This window comes from Gossypium hirsutum, chromosome A02 (genome assembly GCF_007990345.1).
Source record: "Gossypium hirsutum isolate 1008001.06 chromosome A02, Gossypium_hirsutum_v2.1, whole genome shotgun sequence".
Lineage (NCBI taxonomy): Eukaryota > Viridiplantae > Streptophyta > Magnoliopsida > Malvales > Malvaceae > Gossypium > Gossypium hirsutum.
In genome coordinates this window covers 105,405,879-105,420,474 of record NC_053425.1, presented here as the reverse complement: position 1 = coordinate 105,420,474, position 14,596 = coordinate 105,405,879, and the positions used below count along the sequence as shown (strand labels likewise).

General features: G+C 31.4%; 1 pseudogene; it reads left to right on the top strand.

Moving 5' to 3' along the window:
• Nucleotides 1-3,076: 3,076 nt before the first annotated feature.
• Nucleotides 3,077-14,429, top strand: LOC107931643 (U-box domain-containing protein 4-like; annotated as a pseudogene).
• Nucleotides 14,430-14,596: the final 167 nt, after the last annotated feature.

The window sequence follows — 14,596 nt, the reverse complement described above, 5'->3', positions numbered from 1 at the left end:
TTAGGTCTTTTAAAATTTTAAATTAGTAAAAATAAAATTACAATTTGACCCCCTAAAATAAAAATTTGATTTAATCCTTTAAAAAATATAAAAATATAGACTATCAAAATGATAAAATTGTATTTTTACTATCATGAAAATTACAATTTGATTTCGGTCTCGTCCTATTTGGTTTATTTGCTTTTATATCTCAAGGTAGGACTAAAACCTGATGAATTGATTATAATCATTTGGAGGAATAAAACACATATTCATATATGCTATTGTTTCCATCTTGTGCATGGTAGTTACCTCAATTTGGGACCAATTTGAAACAAATTAGAAGTTTTAAGAAAAAGTTGTAAAAATTAAAAAAAAAAGGTTACACGATTGTGTGTGTTACACCCCCTAACTCTAAACCGTCGTCGGAATAGGGTTACAAGACATTACCAGACATATCAGACAACTTACGAATAATTCACAATTAATATAACATTTATAGTAAAATTTAATAATTAAGTCCCTATATTGGACTCTTGAAGCCCAAAACACGTATTAAAAGTAGAACGGGACTTGTTCGAGTATCCCGAAAATTTTTTCGTAAATTGTTTTTTTTTTATAAAAATTTCTACAATATTTCTGCTTATTTTTACCTAAAATGTAATGAACCAAAAGTTACGGTATCGGAAATTGAGTCTTGAGTACTGTTTCCGTTAAATTTATTCATGAATATTTATTAGAAATATTTATGAATTATAGTTGAATGGTTATTTAGTGTTTAATTAAGTGAAGTAGCTTGAATTTAGTTTAAAGGGCTAAATTGCATAAGGAATAAAAGTTTAATTATAGATTAAAGAAGTAAAAGGAACTAATCTAGTAATTAGACCCTAAGTGCCTTGTGTGTGTTAATATTGAATAACGTGTGTAATAGTTGGTATATATGTGTAATAGCTATAAGATATTTTATGTTATAGCTATTACACATGTTAGTTTTATATTTATTATAGGTTAATAATAGTATAATAAGTAAAATTGATAAAATAGAAAAAGAAGATAGAAAGACTAACAGAGAGCAAACGTGAAAGAAAGAAGAAAGAAATAAAGAAATAAAAAATGGGAAATTTGAGGATTAAGTCCCTAAAGTTTGATTGGTAAGTTGTTTTAGCTCATTTTCTTATGATTTTTATGTTTATGGATGCCTAATTCAAAGTTCTACATGTATGAGGTTAAAATGAAGAAAAATAGAGAATTTTTAGATATTGATTTAGTTGAATAAATTGAGGTTTTATGGGTTAAATTGATAGAAATTGAAGTTAGAAGTGATTAGTTAAAGGAATTTCTAAGTTAGGTTTAAATAGGGACTAAGTTGAATAGAGCTCAAAATTTATGTTTTATAATGAATTTTATGAGTTAGAAATTGTTAATGAGTTGATTAAAAGAGAATATGAAGCTTAAGTTAAAGAAAAAAAGATTAGTAATGGAAAAAGGACGAAATTGGAATTTTGTAAAAGTTTGGTAGAAAGTGAAAATGTGTTTTATGAATTAATATATTGACGATTTTTAATTGTATGATTGTTAGTAACAAACGTAGCACCGGATACGTCATCAAAGAAGGGAAAAGCGAAAGTGAACGAAGATATCGATTAAATTCGATAAATAGTGGTTTGTATTTCTATAAACCGAGCTTAATCGTTATTGCTATATTTGATATTTATATTGTATGAAAATGTGAATGAGGTAAGTATTTTTACCATATTGAAATGAATGTGATTTTGAATACCCTATTAACAGTGTCGGGCAAGTCAGATATAGTTGACATGTTGGAAGTATTGGGATATTCCGACATTGAGTCGATGAGATACTATGTGTCGACTACTGTTAAAGTTTCGGATTTGTTCCGATGAAGTACTTTGTGTACTATAATGTTAAAGTTTCGGATTTATTCCGATGAAGCACTATGTGCTTATCCCGGAGTGTGGGTTGGAACCGTGTATCCGTCAGTGTCCGAGTTATTTTAATAAGGGTAAATAAAGTAAAGGTTATTAAAGTACTGATTGATATTGAATAATAGCAATAATGTGTTTGAATTACCATGTTTTAAAGTTGATTAAGCTATTGTTTATAGAAATACCACTAAGAGTATTCTCAGCGTACGGTTTGTTTCCATGCGCAGGCTAGGTACGAAAGTATAAGGACTCAGCATACAAGCCGATCCCCAAACTCAAATTGGTGAAGTTTCTATCTTTTTGGAAAATGGCATTGTACCTAGGATGTCTTTTGGTCATTTTGAAAGTATCTAAGTTGTTAAGTGATATTTTGGTATGTTTTGTAAATGTTACCAAAACCTTAAGTATGGTATGTTTTAATATGTTAGTGAAAAGTAATAAGAGGAAGTGTTGGTAAATATTGCAATGGGCCAAATTTGCCCAGCCCGTATAATGACAAGAAACAAAACAAAAATACAAAAAAAAATCACAAAAAATATGTATACCACAGTCCAGGTCTTTGGTACAAAGCAGCCCAAATACATTAACCCTAGCCCGATACCCATCATGAGCCCAAATCGAAACAAGCCCAATAGGCCCATTCCCTTAACAGCTCCAGAAACCTTAGGTCCCCCCTCTTTTCGTTTTGTGCCACAACCAAGAAGCAGTCCCATACCTCCACAGCCCTCGTACGCCACGCCTGCACCCCATACGCATGCCAACAGACTCTGTACCTGCAAGAAGGAAACAAAAACAGCAGCGAATGGAAACAAGTATATTGTATTTTTTCGGTTTATTTCCTTTTTCGGCTATAAAAGCCCAGCTTTTAATCTTTGTAAAGGAAGAGAGGAGAAGAAGAGGAAAGCATTTTTTTTCACGAATACACAACAGGCAATAAAAAAGAGCGAACACAAACACAAAAGGAAAATCAATACAAAAAAGCTTTTCTAAAAAAGGTCTCCACAAGGTGATTTTCTATTTTTTCTTCCGATTTAGTTTATGTTTTTTTGATTGATCTATCGCATGAAAAGCGAATAAAAGAGAGGGCGAATCAAATATAAAGAAATCAATTTTGTTTAAAGAAAAAGCGAGAAGAGCCTTATCTTGCAGATATGCCAAAGGTTCCTCTCGCTTCGTTGAAATCGAAGTTGAAAAGAGATTTCAAGGCTGAAAAGTGCTCCACCGTTGGTAGGTTCAGGCCGTCGTCGGCGCTGTCGGCCACCGGATCTGGTGGTGGTTCGGCTGCTGTAAGTTTATGGACTGAAACCTAGTTGAGGGTTAGGAATTTGGGAGGTCTGTGCTTAAGAAAATGGTTTTGTAAGCTTTTAAAATATAAATGTATAATAAAAGCTATTAAGTTTAAAGTGGTGCAATTAAGAAGTTGGAAACCGCGTGTTGACCTGCTCATTAGCTGGAATTGCACATTTCCATCTAAAAGGGGTAATTTATGCGGACAGTCCCTCCCATTTGTACCATTTTTAATTTAATCCTATCCCATGTCTTTCATCTTTGCCCAGAACTTTGCGCGCCACTCCAATTTAGTCAGCGCTTAAACGTTTCGTTTTGGAATTGGGACTATTTTCATTTTTAATCCTTAGCCATTTGAGCGCCTTACGCTTTGGTCCTTTCAACGGTTTATTCTATTTGTTAATTATCTCTTTTAATTTGCTTTTACCTCAATTAAGTTTTTTATTTTTGGCATAGTTCATTCTTTTTCTTTTCTTTTCGTTTGGCATTCATCTTTTTTTTATATTTTTAAATTACTTTAATGATTTGTTATTATTATTTAATTATAAAGCTATTATTTTAAAATTACCTTGTATATCATATTGTTTCTAAAACTTTGTATAATATTTAAATTAATCTTATATTAATACATATATGAGTTATGACAAAATTAGTTTTACTTTATACACATTATTAGTTCCATGTTATTTTACATATATATATATTTAATCTATTTATTTGTATTTCCTTTCAAATTTATCATATATATAGTTTATTCTTTGGAAAATATGTTTTATTATTTCCTTGTTATTTAAGACTATTTTATATATATTATTTTATTTGTTATTCTGTCATGCATATAGTCTTCTTTATATATATAAGTATGTTTTTAAATCCATTATACAATTTGTTATAAAATTAATTTAAGCTTGTAGGTATTTCTATGTTTTTACAAATTATTATTATTATTTTAGTTATTTATGCATATATATTTTGTGAATCTATTTAGTGCATTATATCTTGTCATATATCTCTATTATTCTTTCATATTATATACATTATTTAAATTATCATGTACATTGTCAAATTTTAAATGCACTTGTGTCTAAAATATTTTACATGTAATTTGATTCAAATTTTTATTCTATAATATCTATTCCGAAAATCCTATAGATATCCCTAGTTTTCATACAAATTTGTCAACCTATATATATGAGTCCATTTATTCATTATTATTTTAAAACCGTTTTATAGCACATTGGCTTCTAACTGCTATGTTGTTTTTATATCTTGCATTGGTTACTCTATATCATGCTATGGACATTATTGGGGCATATTATTGTATGCATTGTTTTGCTTGTGTGATTGTTATGTTATCATTTTCGTCATGGTATTATTATATCAACTATTCTCCATGTATTATTGTAATTGGGTTGGATTTTTAGGATAGTTATATTTAATTACTAATTTGTTAATTGATTGTATCTCCCATGTGCCTATTACCGCATATCATCATTTTCCACTTGGTTTGTGAAATGTGGTTCTATAAAACCCAAATTTTATAATTAATTTCGTCTTATTTCAAATCGAATTAATACGTCTTAAGCTAGCTTTATAATCATTCATTTAAAAATTCTTTAAAATGAAGGTGAGATTTGGTATTTGGCAATTCGCGGAATCGACCCCTAACCTGTTGGGTTGCAATTTCGTGTTTGCTCAAAATAATCGAATGTCACTTCAAAATATCACTCATATCTTTTAAAAATCCCTTAAACGAAGGCGGTATGCGATATTTGGCAACTCGTGGAATTGTGCCCTAACGTGTTGGGTTGCAATTTCCCGTTTGTTTAAAATAATCAAATATTCCTTCAAAATTTCACTCAGGTCTTTTAAAAATCCATTAAAACGAAGATAATACTCGGTGTTTGACAATCCGGGAATCATGCCCTATCGTGTTAGATTGTGATTTCTCGCTTGTTCAAAACAATCGAATATTCCTTTAGGCTTTCGTTCATGTTTATTAAAAACCTTTCAAAACGAAGGTGATGTTCGATGTCTGGGGACTTGAGAATCGAGCCCTATTGTACTGGGTTGCGCTTTTTCATTCATTCAAAACAATCTAATATCCCTTCAGAATTTCACTCATATTTTCTAAGGTGAGGCAATGTTCAATGTTTGGAAATTCGAGGAATCGTGCCCCACTGTGCTGGGGTTTTAGTTTTTCGTTGGACCAAATAGTTGGGCATCCTTCTGTTAATTTCAAATTATAAACTTTCGGACGTCGAAACAAGAAGATTTTTGGCAATCAACTCGGGTTATTCAAATGTTATTTAAAAAGAACCACGATTCAAAAACATTTTTAATTTTAGACATAAGGACAGTATCTAATCGATTTGGTACCAATTTTGGGCGTTATGAGGGTGCTAATCCTTCCTCATACGTAACTGGCTCCCGAGCCCGTTTTCTTATAATTTTCGTAGACCAGCATCGTTGTTTTAGTAAATCAAAAATGTTTCATTAAAATAACAAAATTCTTAGGTGACCCGATCACACCTAAACAAGAAAAGATTGGTGGCGACTCTATTTTTGCTTTCCAAAACGTCGATCCATCATTTTTTAAATTGAAATAAAAAATGGTTTCGACAAATATTGCAGAGAGAAGAAATGAAGATGTTATAAACTTAGTTATCAACATTTTATACTAAAACAGATTTGGACAGTAGCGGTAGTCCAACTTTGAAAATATACCAAAAATAGTATAAAGTGAATTAGATAATGAATAAAATTTTTAATTGAAGCTTAATGAATCTATTTTTATATGGAAGAAATAAAATAGGTAAAAGAGTTGTATTTTATGAGATATTTACATTTTGGTGAAACAAGGTTAGAATAATTTCTGGATTCTCTGTTATGAATTTAGAAATTCACCATAAATTGTGTATTAAGAATTAGACTCAAACTTTATTTTTATGGATTCCTTATTGAGTCTATTTTTAATTGAAACAAATGGCATAGTCATTGGATTTCTGTACAGGAAGAAATTTGATTCGTAGTGCACAAGGGTCAGAGTAGCCGAACCCTGAAATAAGGGAGACTTTTTCTAATAAACTGTACTAATTGGCCTGACCAAAAATTCTAGAAAAAAAAATTAGTAAGTAGATATATGAGTCTAGTTTCAGGGAAAATTTATGGAATTAGATTTTGAGTTTCGTAACTCGAGATATGATTTTTTAGTGACCGTGACACAGATGGATAGTTTACTACCAAAACTGTTTAAGTGCTAAGATAAGTTTTGTAATGTCTCCTGCTCGACTCCAGCGACGGTCTCGGGTATGGGGACGTTACATAAAACCACTGCAAATTCAAACCAAAAGTAACCAACCAATACCAATATTTCAATCAAAGAATTTTACATCTTAAACACTGTTAGATTATGCTTAATTCATTGATTTATTACTTAAATTTTAAAGTGTTAACATACAAGGAACTAATTCATATCTTTCATTTCATTACAAAATTTAATACCAAATTTACTAATTTATAACTTTAAACTTACTTATCATCCAAAATTGCATAACTATCTAATTACAACAAGATCATTTAACCTATATATATATATACATGACTCATGTACAACCACCTAATACATGCCACTTAAACAAAAAGAAGAAATACATCACCAAAATTTTCTTGTCGGAGTCAGGATCTTTCTGGATGCTGAACCGAGACACTTGACTTCTACTAATCTGAGCACGAAAACAACCGTACGCTGAGTATAGATATACTCAGCAGTATTACCATAATTCAAATTATAGCAACAAAAATAAAACATAAATATTAAATACATAACAATTAATTTCTTACATACTAATTCATACTTTATTATTATTTCCATCATTTTATAATAACAATTCAATTTAATTATTCATAAGTCAATGTATTTTTCACAAACTTGAATTTAATCACTTGTGAACATTTAGTTCATACTTTTCTCTTTCTATCACAATTCCAATTTCAATTCATAATTCAATTTCTTTTTTCTCATTTCAATGCCTCAAATTCACATTTCAATTTTTTACCTTATTAACATAACTCGGACTTTAGTGGATACACGGATCCAACCAAACACACCAATATGGCACCCAGTGCCTCATCGGATAGTTCGAAGCAATAAGTTGACACCCAGTGTCTCATCGGCCTAGCCGAAGTAAAGTTGGTACCCAGTACCTCATCGAATGAAGAAATATAGTGATACCCAGTGTCTCATCGACTCAAGGTCAAAGTATCCCTGAACTCTTCCAATCCTATGGCATGCCAACTATATCCGACTCAGCCCGACTAGTTAATAGGGTTTCCGAATCACATATAAATCTCAATTCAGTCACAATTTCTCACATATTCAATTTAATCATTTTCCACTTTTCAATCAATTTTCAATTCACATATTCATAATTCAATACACTTTCTCAATTCAATATACATTTCGATTATTCACATATAATCATAATTCAATTTAATTTCATACAGTTCAATACTAATACTTACCATGCACATTAACTTAAAATTCAACAATTAATAATAATTAAATTCAAATTATAGTAATACTAACACGTATTTCTCATTCAATTCAATTTTCTAAATTCAATTCAATAAAATTACTTACCTCAATATTTACTTACTATAAAATAAATAAATTTAAAATTAATACTTAATAATAAATAACTTGAATTATAGTAATACAAACCGTAATTCTCCTGTTTTAGTCCTCGATGACTTTCACCTTTCCTTTCGATGCCGATGCCTCGAGTTCTTTGTTGGCTACGAAAATATTAATAATTTGCACTATTAATTACAACATTAATTATAATAGATAATTAAATTTCTAAACAATTCCTACCTTATTCCCAATTTAATCCTAACTAAACTTACTTACTTTCTTAATCCAATTCACTCTCTATTTCTATTCAAATTTTGTCTAAACTCATATTTAACTATAAAATTTCCAGCATATTTTCCTAAATCCAAAATTTATTCAATTTAGTCCCTACAACATAAAACTTATAACCTAGTTTACAATTTAATCCTTTAATCAATTCTAACTTAAAATTCTTTCAATCTAATCCCTAATTCCATAATTTGTCCAACATAAACCCTACTTAAAAACCTATGAACTCTTGAAATATCAACTTAATTTCAATAAAACCTTACTTTAAAACTTCTAAAACATCAAAATTAACTAAAAAATACTTAATTAACTTACCAATCAAAGCTTCAAGCTTCAAATCTCTAATTTTTCCTTTTTCTTTTCTTTCCCTTTTTCTTTCTCTTTTTCTCCCCTGTTTTCGAATGCTTTCTGTTTCTATTCTGTTTGTTTATTTTTCTTTTATCTTTTATTTACTTTTTATTAATTGTTTATTATATTAACTTAATAATGATTATTTCTTATATTATAAGTAAATAAATATATATATTACAATTGTATGTATATGATTTATTACACTTGTATTTTACTATCACCTTACATTTGTCAACTTATTAATTTATTCATTAGTATAATAATATAATATCAATTAATTAATTAATTAATAAAAAATATAATAATTATCTATTTTAATATCAATTACATATTATTACATTTGTACCCTATCATCCTCATACATTTCATACATTTCTCATAACTTTAATTTATTTATTATATAAAAATTTCATAATATAATTAATACAATTAATTATTATAAAACATCTTTATACTTAAATTATAAGTAATTTGAGTATTTAAGTTACAAATGTACCAATATAATTTTTACACATGTATATTTTTATTACCATACAATTATCTTCTATTTAATTTATTTAATAATACTAATAATAATAATCTAATATAAAACCATAATATTAATTAATAATTATAATAATTATATATACTATTTAAATATAACCTAAATAAAATCTTAGATTTTAATACATATATGAGGCCTCAACTTTTGTAAATGGTTTAATTTCCATTTTAATCCTTTTTATTTTCTATTACTTTAGAATTAAACTTTTACCCCTCATTCAATTTAGTCCTTTTTACTAATTACTCTAAATTAAGCTAAATTCACCTAATTAAAACCTAATTAGACACACCACTAGGCTCATAAATATTTCTAATAATTATTTTTGAACTTATTTCACTAAGACGGAGGCCCTATAACTCACTTTTCCGGTGCTCGTAAATTTTGGGTCATTATAGTGTGACATAGCCCCAGGCCATGTAACTTTCAAAAAGGGACATATGGCTGTGTCTCAGCTCGTGTCCTCGCTCGTGTAACTTACTGAGTAGGGTCACACACCCGTGTGCCAGGCCGTGTAACTCTCTGAGTTGCCCCATATGCCGATTTACCAGGCGGTGTGCTACGCCGTTGAACCTTAAGAAATCCTTAGATGAAACATGGTCATGTCGCCATGCTGTGTGTGCCACACGACCGTGTGACAACCCATGTCTCAAGCCGTGTGAACCCAAAATTCACTTAAAAATAAACTCATTTCATAACCAAATTATGCATAAATTTACAATCCAATTGTGCACACTTTCAAGAAACTTAAAGATTATCTAAGCACACATAAAGATGCCATTTCAAAGACCCTAATTTAACTTACCAATATGCCATTCAAAGACACCACAATTATATTAAAACAACAACAATCAAAACATGCCAATGTTGCCTTATTTCATGCATGATAACATATTTCAACTATGTACAAAAATATATCACTAATAGCCATTTTCAAACCATTCTAAACATACCATAAAAAGCCTTATTTACAAGTATTAGCAAGTGACCAAAATAACAAAACTTGGTAAAACATAATGGTGCATCAACCATATATAATCTTCCAAGCATAAACATACCAAATTACCATTACAAACATCCTATACATGCCATTATTAACCTTGGCCAAAATATTCAAAAACTACTGAAATGTTTGTTGGATAGTGTGATAGATCTCCGACGAGCTTCCAACCAAACTGAGCTTTCGATGATCTGTAAAACAAAGGAAAACAACTACGTAAGCAACGAGTGCCTAGTAAGCTCGTATAAACTAAAACATAACTTACCATGTTATTTATATAATTCAAAGATTAAACATAGTTCATCACCAATTCCATAAGCTTATTAAGAGCCTAAACAACATCATCAACTCACTAGTATACTTATCCATGATACAAATGAAATCAACCATCAAATATGTAAATTTCCATATGTAATAACATCATGTAGTTCATAAATTCTTTCATAAAGTCATGATTCAATCCATTTGCACACTTACCCTTTTGTTTTTCTTTTCTTATCCGTTGAACCATCTAGAATTATGTCGGATACTCGAGAAAGCTCACACGAAGTGTGCCTTTACATATAACCGTGACCTTTCCTTTACATCAATGGTCACAAGAGCTGTGAAATGGACTTGTTCACAAGAGCTGTGGGTCAGAATATAAGCTACATGATGTTGCTTACATGAGCTGTGTAGAATCCGCAACAAATGCAGGACCTTAACCATCAGTAGGACATTCAAGATCAGCTCCCGAAACATGGAATCCCTAATGACATGTCATTTGTATCCTAAGAATTCTTAATGTTCAACCGGGACTCGCTATCCGTCAATTCATCATAGCATTGATACGTTTACAATCCAATTCATTTATATCTCAACAACATAACAAATATTCAAATTTAACTAACATTAAAACGATTACAGTTCATACGAACTTACCTCGATAGCTAGGGCGTAAAAGTAAGATCGAGCTAATCCGAAACTTTAGCTTTTCCTCAATCTAAGTCCGAGCGTGGTTTGTCTTGATCTAAATAGATAATTTCAATCAATTAAGTACTTCTAGAATTTAATTTAATGTATAGTTCATAATTATGCAAATTTATCAATTTGCCCCCTACAATTTTTAACTTTTCACAATTTAGTCATTAAGCTCATAACTTAAAATCTAACCATTTTAACCTAAATCCATGTTAACCATAGATACAAGGGACCTTGAAACAACCCATCTTTACCATTATTTCACAATAAAACTATAGATTTACACATTTAACAATTTAACCCTTAATTCCAAAATTCATCAAAAATCACTTAACAAAACTTGTTTATTTTTCAATAAGAATTCATAATCTATCAACTAACATAAAAAATCATTCAAAAACATCCATGAAAAGTCCCTCAACCTTTAACAGTTTTGCAAATGAAACCTCAAGCCAGCTAGATTAAACTAAAACTATTTAAAAAACATAAAAAATATTAAAAACAGGGTTCAAAATCATACCATGCAATAGATTATATGCTAGCCAAAACTTGTGCTCAACAATGGTGTTCTTCCTCCCTTAGAATCAGTTGTGGAAGATGAATAAAGATGATACACGTTATAAATATTTTTTTGTTTTAAGTTTATTTACTAATTTACCATATTAACCTTATTATTTATTAAAAATTACAACAAAAATCTTGTCTATGCACATCCACTAACACCTTAAATGGTATATTTACCATTCAAATCCTTCAGTTTAAGATTTCATAGCTATTGGACTCTTTTAACTAATAGAACTCAACTTTTACACTTTTTATGATTTAGTCCTTTTCACTTAATATAATCCCATAGAAATTAAAATAATAATAAAATAATAATTTACTCGTCGAAATTGTGTCTCGAAACCACTGTTTCCAACATCACTGAAAACAAGCTGTTACATAGAAATATTTACTCTTTTGTAAATTTATTGTCTTTTGAGGCCAATAACTCAGAATCAGTTCAAAAGTACTACCAGAGAGCTGATGCAATCTTCGATTCAAAAATTACTTCTGATGAAGTGCTTAGCAAGGCATTTGAAGAATTGGGTCTCTCCGTAGAAGAATTGCTACAACAATTTGAAAGCTGGCAACTCATTTTGAGTAAAGTTTACTTTGTAAGTTACAAGTTATTTATTCAGTTCTTTACTTCGCAATTTTGTTGTAGTTGTAGCTTGGGAGAAGTAATTAAACAAGCCTTTTCTGCATTGGCATACTCCTGATATGATATGAAGCTTCGATCAGCTACTCTTGGCAGTGTTAATATTTCCGTTCATGATTATTGTTGTCATTTTAGACTTAATTTTTGGGCAATAATTAATCAGACATATGTTCTGCCCATTTGGTCATGTTTCTCATAAGAGTAAATACTAAAATCTGTAGCTTTTGGAACAAGTTTAGCCCCTATGTCCTTATTCAGGTGGAGAATTTCGATGATAAAATAAACAACTATTAGTCAGTCCCTTGGAGAACCACCTTCTCTTCCATTTTATGTCTAGGTTCTTCTGCAAGTTGAGTCATTGATTTCAAAGATTTGGACATATCCAGGTTCTTAAGTTCTTCCAGTGAGCATCTTCCATATGAACTGAGTTCACATCTCGAGGTAATTATGACCCAAAATGTTTGAAGTTAAAGCTTGTGCTTCTGTTTTTCTGTTTATAAGTAGAGCATAATTATCATATTCTCTCAATGCTTAGCAAAGGTTTTTACTAAGATGAGAGGTCATCTATTGGATGGAAAATGGCATCTGACCAGTAAAGTTTTAAGATGTTCTGAGTTTAAAGAATGCTAAAGAGGTATCCACATTTCAGGAGGTTTAACCAATTGGTATTATTGATCGCTGCACTACTTGCAGCAAATTAAGCATGTAGGATATGAACAAAAATCATCCGTCATTAAGGAAGCCATAAGGGATCAAATGGATAGTGTTGGACCAAGCTCAGAAATAGTAGTGAGAAATGCTAAGAGCTTGAGCTTGAAATCAAAGCAGGATATTCTGATAGAGGCTGTTGCCCTTGAAAAGTTGAAGAAGAATGCTGAACAAGCTGAAGAAACTGTAGAAGTTGAGTGTATTGATCAACTTATTGCTCTTGTAAGTCGCATGCTTCATCTCCTTGTCGTAGAAAAACAATCACAGCTTATCAGAAAAATAAAAAATAAAACGATCTCAGACTCGTAGCCCAGTTGTCATACCTCTTGATTTCATCTGCCCCCTTTCCCCATAGCTAATAACTGATCGGTGATCGTGGCATCAGGGCAAACCTATGAGCAGGCTTTCATCGAGAAATGGATTGATCTCGGGATCACTGTGTGTCCCACGACTCGGCAGATTATGGCTCATACCTTTTTTATACCAAACTACACAATGAAGGCACTGGTTGCAAACTGGTGCAAGTCTAACAATGTGAAGTTGCCTGATCCCATGGAGTCCACGAGTTTAAATCAGGTCTATCCATTTCGTGCAACCGAGGTTAAGACGTTGGTTGAGGACTTGAAGAGTACATCAACTGATACTCAAAGGGTGGCCACAACTCAACTCAGGTTACTTACCAAGCAGAGTAGGGATAATCGGATTATAATAGCAAACTGCGGGGCGGTTAGCTTGTTAGTTGATTTGCTTTATTCACCAGATATAATGACTCGGGAAAATGCTGTTACAGCACTTCTTAACTTATCAAATATTTATAACAACAAAACAGCTATTGCTAATGCAAATGCGATTGAGCTTCTGATTCACGTGCTTGAGACTCGAAGTCCCGTAGCTAAAGAAAATTTGGCTGCCACTCTCTTCAGCCTTTCGGTCATTGAGGTTAACAGAGTCAGGATTGGAATCTGGCCTCTTGTCGATTTGCTGAGGAATGGTACTCTTAGGGGAAGGAAAGATGCTGTGACTGCCTTGTTTAGTCTGTCAAGATTTCACGAAAATAAGCCTGAATTATGCAAGCTGGTGCTGTAACGGTAGCTGGAATGGTTGATAAGGCAGTCGTTCTTTTGGCAAACCTTGCTACCATTCCTGAAGGGAGGAGTGCGATTGCGCAAGAGGGTGGGATTCCCAGGCTTGTTGAGGTTGTTGAATTGGGTTCTGTGAGAGGAAAGGAACACGCCACCGCTGCCCTTTTACAGCTCTGCACAACATGCAGTTCTAGGTCTTGCAATGTGGTGCTGCAAGGAACTGCTCCACCATTAGTGGCATTGTCTCGGTCCGGTACTCCGACAGCTAAAGGGAAGGTATACTGCTTCTGGAGTATACGCACGCACGCCTACTTGTTTTTCCTTTTCTGAATCATCTCCTTTTATTTAAGTCTGAGCAAAAACAACATCATAAGCTTCAGCTTGTTGCAGGCACAGGTACTTCTGAGCTACTTCCGAAACCAACGACATGCTAATGCTGAAAGCGGCTGAATATCAGGAAAACAACCCTCTTTTGAAGGACTTGATTGAGAATCAACTTGTTAAATACCTTATATGTGTGTAGATATATATATATAAATATATATGTGTGTGTATGTGAGATTTGTGCATGTTTGCAAGGGATTTTCATACATGTGAATTTAATGATCTATTACCCT